The sequence below is a fragment of the Hipposideros armiger genome, unplaced genomic scaffold (genome assembly GCF_001890085.2).
Source record: "Hipposideros armiger isolate ML-2016 unplaced genomic scaffold, ASM189008v1 scaffold_827, whole genome shotgun sequence".
Classification (NCBI taxonomy): domain Eukaryota; kingdom Metazoa; phylum Chordata; class Mammalia; order Chiroptera; family Hipposideridae; genus Hipposideros; species Hipposideros armiger.
In genome coordinates this window covers 330,185-338,779 of record NW_017732177.1, presented here as the reverse complement: position 1 = coordinate 338,779, position 8,595 = coordinate 330,185, and positions in this window count along the sequence as shown.

The following is an 8,595-nucleotide window of genomic DNA, read 5'->3' as shown; positions in this document are numbered from 1 at the left end:
ACCATATTGTTTGATCACACCTTGTATATCCTTGCAATATTTCCGTAAGAGCCTGTCTCATTCAAGTTTTCATGAAAAATCCAGTCTTGGTTAATAAGAGTAGAGAATAGATGCTTCAGGTGGCCCTGCTGACCCTTGTCCTTGGTGTTTACATTCTTGTGGAGTTCTGTCCCCATGAGTGTGGGAGGGGCCTGTGGCTCGCGTTTAACTAATAGGGTCTGACAAGGTTGGTGGGAGGTCACGTCCATGATTGCATTACATAGAACTCAGACCTCCGTCTTGGGAACGGAATTCTGCCAACAGCCATGTGAACTTGGAAGCGTAGCCTTCCCCTGTGGAGTCGATGAGCCCCGAGCCCGAGTTTATTCCCTGAGTGCAGCTTTATGAGAAACCCTGGACCCCTGACCCACAGGAACTGTGAAATGATAACTGTGTCGTTCTAAGGTTCTAAGTTTGTGGTCCTTTCATTACGCAGCAATAGATAAGTCATATAGCAAGTGAATTGGCCACAGGGAACGTGCAAACAGAATCCTCTATTGCAGGGGAGGACATATTCGAGATCCTTGGGTAGTTAATACTAAATTGCAATAGTTTCGGGGTGACATCTCACGCTGGCAGTTCTAAATGAAGTAGAGTTCATGACCACAGAAAACTTAATCCCCAGTAATCTTTGTTAGCAATCCACAGAATCACAGGACTTGAAATGCCTCCTTTCCCCCAAAGTTAATCTGTGTTATCTGCGGATTTCAGACAGATTGATATCTACACCATTACGCTTTATCACTGCCTTCCTGGCTTATCAGTAATACCGGATGATGAGTTTCAGTCCTTGCAAGGCTGGAGAGGGAAATTAATGGAGGCAATTAGGAAGGGTTAAGAGGGAAGACACGTGAAGCTGGTTAAGATTGAACACTGAACATGAAACCAGAAAATCACTTTAGTGCTCATCCCCTCCCCTCTACTCCCCTCTTTCCTCCCTTTCTCTCTCACTTGACAAACATTTATTGATGTCCGTCTATATGACGGGCATTAAGCACCAAGTTAGTATAAGAACCATATCTTACATGTCTTATTTAATAAATTATACACACGTGTCTCATCTGTTAAACGTGAAAGCTCTCACTCCTAAGTCGTGGGTGGGAACAGACACACAATCAAATAACTGTTACAACCAGATGCATGCTCATAAAATCATATGCAGAGTGTAAGGGAGCCTGACGGAGGCTGAATGTGTGTGTGTGTCCCTGTCTTCCTCCCGTTCATATCAGGACTTACAGGGGGCGACAGTAGAGGAGGCATGCCCCAAATTCTGTAGTTAGAAAAGCTTAATGCATGCTGCCATGGGTGGGATTGTGTCTACCGAAAAGACATGTTGAAGTCCTACCCTGCCACCTGTGCAGGTGACCTTGTTTGGAAACTGGGTATCTGCAGATACAGCCATGTTCAGATGAGGATGTGAGGGCGGGCCCTGATCCAATGACTGGTGTCCCTCACTGAAGAGGAAACCTGCACACGGAGACACACGGAGGATGCCAGGGAACCATGCAGGCAGAGATTCGAGTGACTCGGTGCTAAGCTGACAGGCCAAGGATTGACAGCTTTCTCTGGAAGCTAGGCAGAGGCAAAGAAGGGTTATGTCTCAGAGCCTCCAGCTGGAACCAGGCCCTGCTGACACTTACATTTGGGACTTCTGGCCCCCGGAAGCATGTGACAGTAGATTTCTGGTGTTTTCAGCTGCCCAGTTCATGGTACTCTGTTAAGGCAGCCCTGGGAGACTAATATGAATATTAAAATCACACTGGTGATTGCCCAAGATGCAGGAGTGGTTGGGCATATACTGTGTGAGTAAGCAAAACACTTGGAACCCGTAGAATGTGGTCGTTTGCCCCTTTTTATTCAAAGGCAAGAGGGATTCTAAAGCCCACGGGGGTGTCGCTTATGTTCAGCTGGCAGCTCGATAAGCACTGGCCGCCTGCCCTCGGGCACGGTTGGAAGCACACAGTCACACAGCCTCTATCTCACACTCGGTAATTTTTGTAATTCAGACACAGTGTGGCTTCTGGGAGAGGGGCACGGACAAAGATGCATGCCGTCAGCAAGCGGAACAGACTCCCAAAGGGTGGAACAGGAATTATGGGAATTTGCTGCCTAACCTACTGTGCTCCTCTCTTTCTTGAGATATTGCCCCAAATGTCATTTCTTCTGGGGTGCCGCCAGGCCTCTCAGTCGGCCGTATGCCCTCAGCGGGTTATAGAACCTCCTGGTGGACAGCGTACAAACCATCCTTTGTTTTTTGGGTCTCTTGATTGATGTCTGTTAATCACGCGCGTGAGATGGTGGCTCCTTGAGGAGAGAATCCACATTTGTTTCAGTTCACACACTGGTCCACAAAATTAAGACCAGTTTTTTTGTTGAATAAGTAAGTGAAAGGATGCGACAAAGGCAATGCATTTGGAATAATACTTGGGTTCTCAATCCGTGACCTTGTTTGCATTATAGCAGGATGGCATTCTTCATTATTTTCTTGTTTAATATTGCGGTGCATTTCCTTCTCCCAGTGAGACGAGGAGGAAATGGTCTTTCCCCCTTTCTCTAGAGTTTGAATGAAATGAAGCAATAAACAGTGCACGCTCAGATCTGAAATCTCCAGGGTACAAGGCAAAAAACACACGCTGGGAAATTCACGCTCAAGTAAAACCCATCAGTATTCATGGCAGGGGAATGTCAAGGCCGAACAGCTTAAATTAACTTCAGATAAATATCAAAAGTGTGAAATCCATTAAAATAATTTAGAATCATGCAAGCCCGTACCACTATGTGATCATGGCCCCCTATCCGCAGGAAAATCTTTGTCAACAAAAAGGCAAGACTGATTCTAATTAGGCATCCTGTTTCCTATTTCATTATCTGCAATGTCTACGGTGCTTAAAGCTGTGTGTTTGTGTAGATGATCATGAACTGCTTCATGTAATTACATGTAATTTGTGGAACCAGTCGTGTTGAAGATGGGTCCATATAGGAAAAGAATATGGCAGACAGCTGAGCCATCCAACGTGGTCGCCACTCACGGGGCCATATCATGGAAATAGAAATTCATTAAAATTAGAGTAAATCAAAAGTTTAGTCCTTGGGCTGGTTGAGTGGCGCGTTGGTTAAGAACTGGCTTGGGACGCCAGAGGGCCCCGGTTCGGATCCCACATATGAGGGCCAGTGACACTGTCCTCCACAGCTAAGATGCTGAACAACAGCTCAACCTGGAGCTGGGCTGCCGTGAGTCGCCGGCGACAGCGTAGGCTGCAGTCCCTGTGGCAGTGGGTTGCCATGGGCTACCGTGTGTAGCCAGCAGCCAGCATGAGCGGCCAGCAGCCAGCGTGAGCAGCCGTCCAGAAGCCGGCGACTGATCTGCCTCGCCCGGGAAGAGCGCAATGATGGTGCCAACTTGGGCCAGTGAAGCAACGTCCTCCACAACTAGACTGAAGACCAAAACGACAGCAACTTGTCTGTTCCCCTTTCCCCAATTCCCCAATAAAAATCTTAAAAAAAAAACAGGTTGAACTGGATCAGCAGGGGTTCTATAGGCAGAGAGGAGCAGTCACAGTTCCCCAGGGCTCCTTTCTGGCTTCCGACTTATCTAGATGAGTAATCAGCAAACCACACTCTTCAACTCTAGCCCCGACTCTTGTTTTTTTTTTTCAGTTGGGTTTATTTGGGACCAACCATCCCCCGTTCATTTATGGATCATGTACGTCTGCATTTGGTCAGCAGTGGCTAGAGACCACATGGCTTCCAAAGCCAAAAACACCATCTGTCCCTTTCCAGGAGACATTTGCCAACCCCTGATCTAGACAATTGAGAGTGTCCCACTCTCAAGGGTGTCTTCATGGTTTGGTGACCCACCGAAGAATGAGTGAGCAGGGGATCAGCAGCGATGGAGACACTTATGCTAGAGAAGGAATAGTTGGTGATGCCACTTGTCTTCAGATGCCTTTAATCTGGCATAGAAAAGACGACAATGAGTCATGATGAGGAGGAACTATGGTTGCTGTGTGGGAATACGTTTCTAACAACTGGATTGTTTTATGACTCACGGGACCATCGCTTTCAAAGACTAGTGAGAGGTTGAAGGTTGAAGCCAAAGTGGAGTAAGGACCTGAGGGGCATTTGTTGAGAAGCTTCCAGTCCAAGCAGAGATGGATGGTGTCATCTCCCAGTCGGACCTTTCTGCTTCAAAAATCCACTGAAGGCTGTGGTGAAAACCCCTTTCCAAAAAAAATATGCTGTCACTGATACACACAGCACCTCCAGTGAAGTGAGTTCAAGACCCTTTGAGCTGTGCATCTCTTAAGACTCAGGGAATTCTTCCAGTTCTCACCTTCTGTGACAGAAAATCATTTCAATCATAACAAAATCTGCATCTACAAAGAAGTCAAGACAACTCGCAGTTGTCAGCCTGTGGTTCGATGGTACAACATTCAGACACACACATGACCAATGTGCAAATGCCTTAGAAACATTGTCTTCTAGGAGTGTCAAGCCAAAGAGGGTATGACAGCATTATCTTCTCATTTTCATGGGTAGTGGAGCAGTGAACTTAAGGTAAAACTTTAAATTCCTGAAAAATGGGACATACGTGAAGTAACAGTCACACGTGGTCAGGTATCTTCTTATATTTGCAGTCATTAATCTCTGTTTAGGGTTATCCTACACTCAGCTTCAAATATTTTCTCTCTACTGTCTCACCAAAGTGTTATGCTGGATGATAATCACTTTTCTTTTCATTGAAAAAAAATGCTTTGATTTCCTGTGTGGCTTAGATTTAAGCCTAGAAATTTTAAGAAGGCCAAAATCAAGTATGAAGAAAATTCATGAATGGAAAAATGCCTTAATATTGTTATGGGCACTTATTATATATCCAAATAATATCATATCATCAGAAATCATAATAAAACCATTATACTCTGCAATTACATGCTTCAGTGGCAACTTCTCATGCGTTCACTGTAATTACACCATTTGACTAATTACAGCAATTATGCCACTTAGTGGCTGGATTCTTAGCTCTGAATTCCACTGATTGGGTGGACGTACTTTCTCCATGATTCTAGAGGGTTTTGTGTCTTGAATTTGGTGAATGTAGACTCCGATTTTATGTTGCTAGATTTTTCTCAGTTTCCAGTGATGATTTTAAGGTTTGGGTACAAATGTATCATTTACATTTCTTTATTACCATATTAAAATATCTGAAGGAGGACAAATGGTTCTTTTCCTGCCCCAAGCACTAAAACTGTGCTGGGCTGTTGGATTAAATCCCTGGCTTCAGACCAGGGACACATGTCCGTGTCATGGTTCCCAGAAGCCAAGTGGTTGGATTGAACTACGGGCTGCTTAATGGACGTCAGAACTCAGTTTGGTAACTTAGTAAAAAATAGTCAGTCAGTTTGATGCTTTCTCATTTCACCGATCACTTGTGAAGCTACTTGGATTCAGTAGATTTTGTTTTCAGCATTGTACAACTCGAGTCCAAAAGGAGGCTGACCACAATCATTAACACATCCTACAAACCGGGGTTCAACGGCACATTCCGTGCACAGATATAGCACGGAATGCCTCGTTCACCTGCCAGATCCTAAAGTGGGACTGCAGTGTGTAACACATGGGCCCACGTTCAAAGACTATCATATACTCTTTCAAAGTCAGCTGGGAAAAGTGAGCCTTCCAGCAGCAATCACACACAAAAATGTTTTTAATTCCATAACCAACCTCAGTGTCGTTACCATGTTACCTTTGAGAAAAAGTTAAGTAATCCTTTGGGTTGGGTCAGCTCTTTCACTTTTTTTTTTATTATTGGGGAACAGTGTGTTTTTCCAGGACCCAAAAGCTCCAAGTCAAGTAGTTGTTTCAATCTAGTTGTGGAGGGTGCAGCTCAGTGGCCCATGTGGGAATCAAACCGGCAACCTTGGTGTTATGAGCCTGTGCTCTAACCAACTGAGCCAACCGGCCACCCCTTTCACTTCTTCTCTTCAGTAACAGTGTCAGCAGGGTGATGTGGGGTTACCCTGGTCATTATTTTGAAGGTCTGGAAGCAATTTGAAAGCTGTTAGACTTTGGAAAACTCACTAAATGTCCAAACCTCAATTTTCTCATATATAATAAGGGAATTACAAACAGCTACTTCACAGGACTTTTGTAAGAGTTAAGCGAGACTATGAAAGTTTTTTGTAAACTATGTCCCATACAGATATTTGAAACTTTGGCACCCCATGTTTTAAAGAGAAACATTCACCTTAGGAAGAAATTCAGGCGCCTTCCCTAAGAGTCAAAGTTGTTAGATATGATGCAATTGATTGCACAACATGAATATCTGTAACCCCTTAGAGCATTTTCCATCAGTTTCATATATTGAAACAAGAAGCTTTGAAATCAAAGGCCATGCAGGGTTGAGTCTCTTTTTCAAAATTAGAATACCAAGAATTATTTAGATGATCCCAGAAAGCTACTTGGAACTGGAAAGTGGATGTTAGAAAAGCTATCAAATATTTACCAGTCATCAAAATTTTATAAACAACCTGAGAACATAACAGAATGTCACCCCATATCAACTTTAGTATCTGGTATTTAGGTTGCAATTTCTATTTCCAAATTGCGTTCAATTATTAATTAATTATGAAGTAACCGAGTATTATAATGAGATGAGAGTGAGAGACAAGAGTAGAGTAGAATGCAGACATATATCTTCTTTCTAATTTGATGGTGGGGCATTAGTAATGAATCATAAGTGACATTAATGGGTAGTCACAAAATAATTATTATTTCAGCATATCCTGAGCAAAACTTGTAATGCACTCCATTTGATTATTCTATATTACTAGTTCACGAGCGGCAAAAATTAGGAAACTGTATCTTGCATATGAATTTATTTCTTTTGGCTACTCTTGTCCTCTTAAAAGCTCATTTTTATTGGGTCGAGCTTTTACTCAGCTGTTGTCAGCATCCAGAGCCCTTTCAGAGCAATTCACAGTGCCTTTCGAGAGTTATCTATAGATTCTGGTGTTTCTTTGCTGCCAAATTCATGAAACAATAATTCCCAAATGACAATAATAGCAGGAGGCCTGGTTATTCTGTAAGCCACAGAATTGCGAATTTAAAAAAACCAGACAAACAACCAAAGGGTATGTCTTCTAACATTTCAAGCAAAACTTAGTCTCACTGCCCAGGAAGTCATTTGAACACTGTTGGCACAAGAACATGGAGGAGGATTCCATTTTGCTTTGTGAATGAAGAGCCCAAGTCCAACGTCAGGTTAGAGGTCAGTCCACAGAGTGCCCACCATGGCAGGCACCCCGGAGCACTCGCTTCGTCACCATTGTGATATGACTCCCCCGTTCGCCCACACACTTCCACTGAACACATCATGAAGTTGTGCTCAGCTGGGCTCGATTCATCAACGTCCTTAAAAATGGCCCTGGAATGGGACCATATTTTAGATGAGGCTCAACAGGCACAGAATATCGTTGCCTTCCTTTTTGATCAAAGAACACACCCCTGTGGGTGCACCCCGCAACGGCATCCAACGCTTTGGGACACCTCGGCATCGGCTCTCAGGGTGATTGAAGTCATCCTCCCAATGTGTACCTTCGTTTTTTGTTGTGCACAAACGTGACAAAAATGTTTAGCTCGTCAATGACTCTTCATTCTTTTGGGACACAATCACTTTGATCTGTGGTGGTGGGTCACTTTTCTCTTTCAGCCAAATGTCCCTTTGGTTATGGGTATTGGATACCAGGTGTTCAGTTTAGCCAGCCCAGATTGATCCATTGGCTTGCTAACTATGGGTAAACGACGTGCTTCCTGTAATGCTTACATTTTTCATTTCAGAAACAGGGATAAATTAGTTTGCGTCTTGAAGAGTTGTTGTAAGGGTCAAAACTGATCATGGAAAGTACTGACCACAGCACATAGGACATAGTAGTTATTTAGTTGTAATTGCTTCTTTTCCGAATATTTTCTGGTGACTTCCTAGAGAAAATCAATTTCTTTACATGGAATCTCTGTTCTTGTCCTCTCTGTTTTTTGTATGCTTTTTATTTCTTTGTTCTCTGTCTCTTAATTCTTAGACTCTCTTGTTTGTTTTCTTGCTCACTGATTAAGTTTTTCTCTATGTCAGCTATCTAGTGTAGGTTGTAATTCTACGTCTGTAATCTTGGCTTCCTGGTGGCCTGTGTCCCTGCACTTATTTTTCATCTCAGTTGGTGTTTGCGCTTCTCTCTGTGATGTTTTCGTTTTCATTTGTTTTCTCCATGTGGACTCTCTGCCTCTTCTTCATAGAAGCCATGCCTTCATGATTCTGACCGCCGAGACAGCATCTAAACTTACCCCCGCCCCCTCAGTCGTATACTAGATACTTTTGCTACTTCAAGTTCTTGTTCTTGAAATTTGAAAGACTCCATATTAATTTTTTTTAAGATTTTTATTGGGGAGTTGGGGGATGGGAACAGCACTGGGGAATTGGGAGAAGGGGAACAGACAAGTTGCTGTCGTTTTGTTCTTCAGTCTAGTTGTGGAGGATGTTGCTTCACTGGCCCATGTTGGTATTAT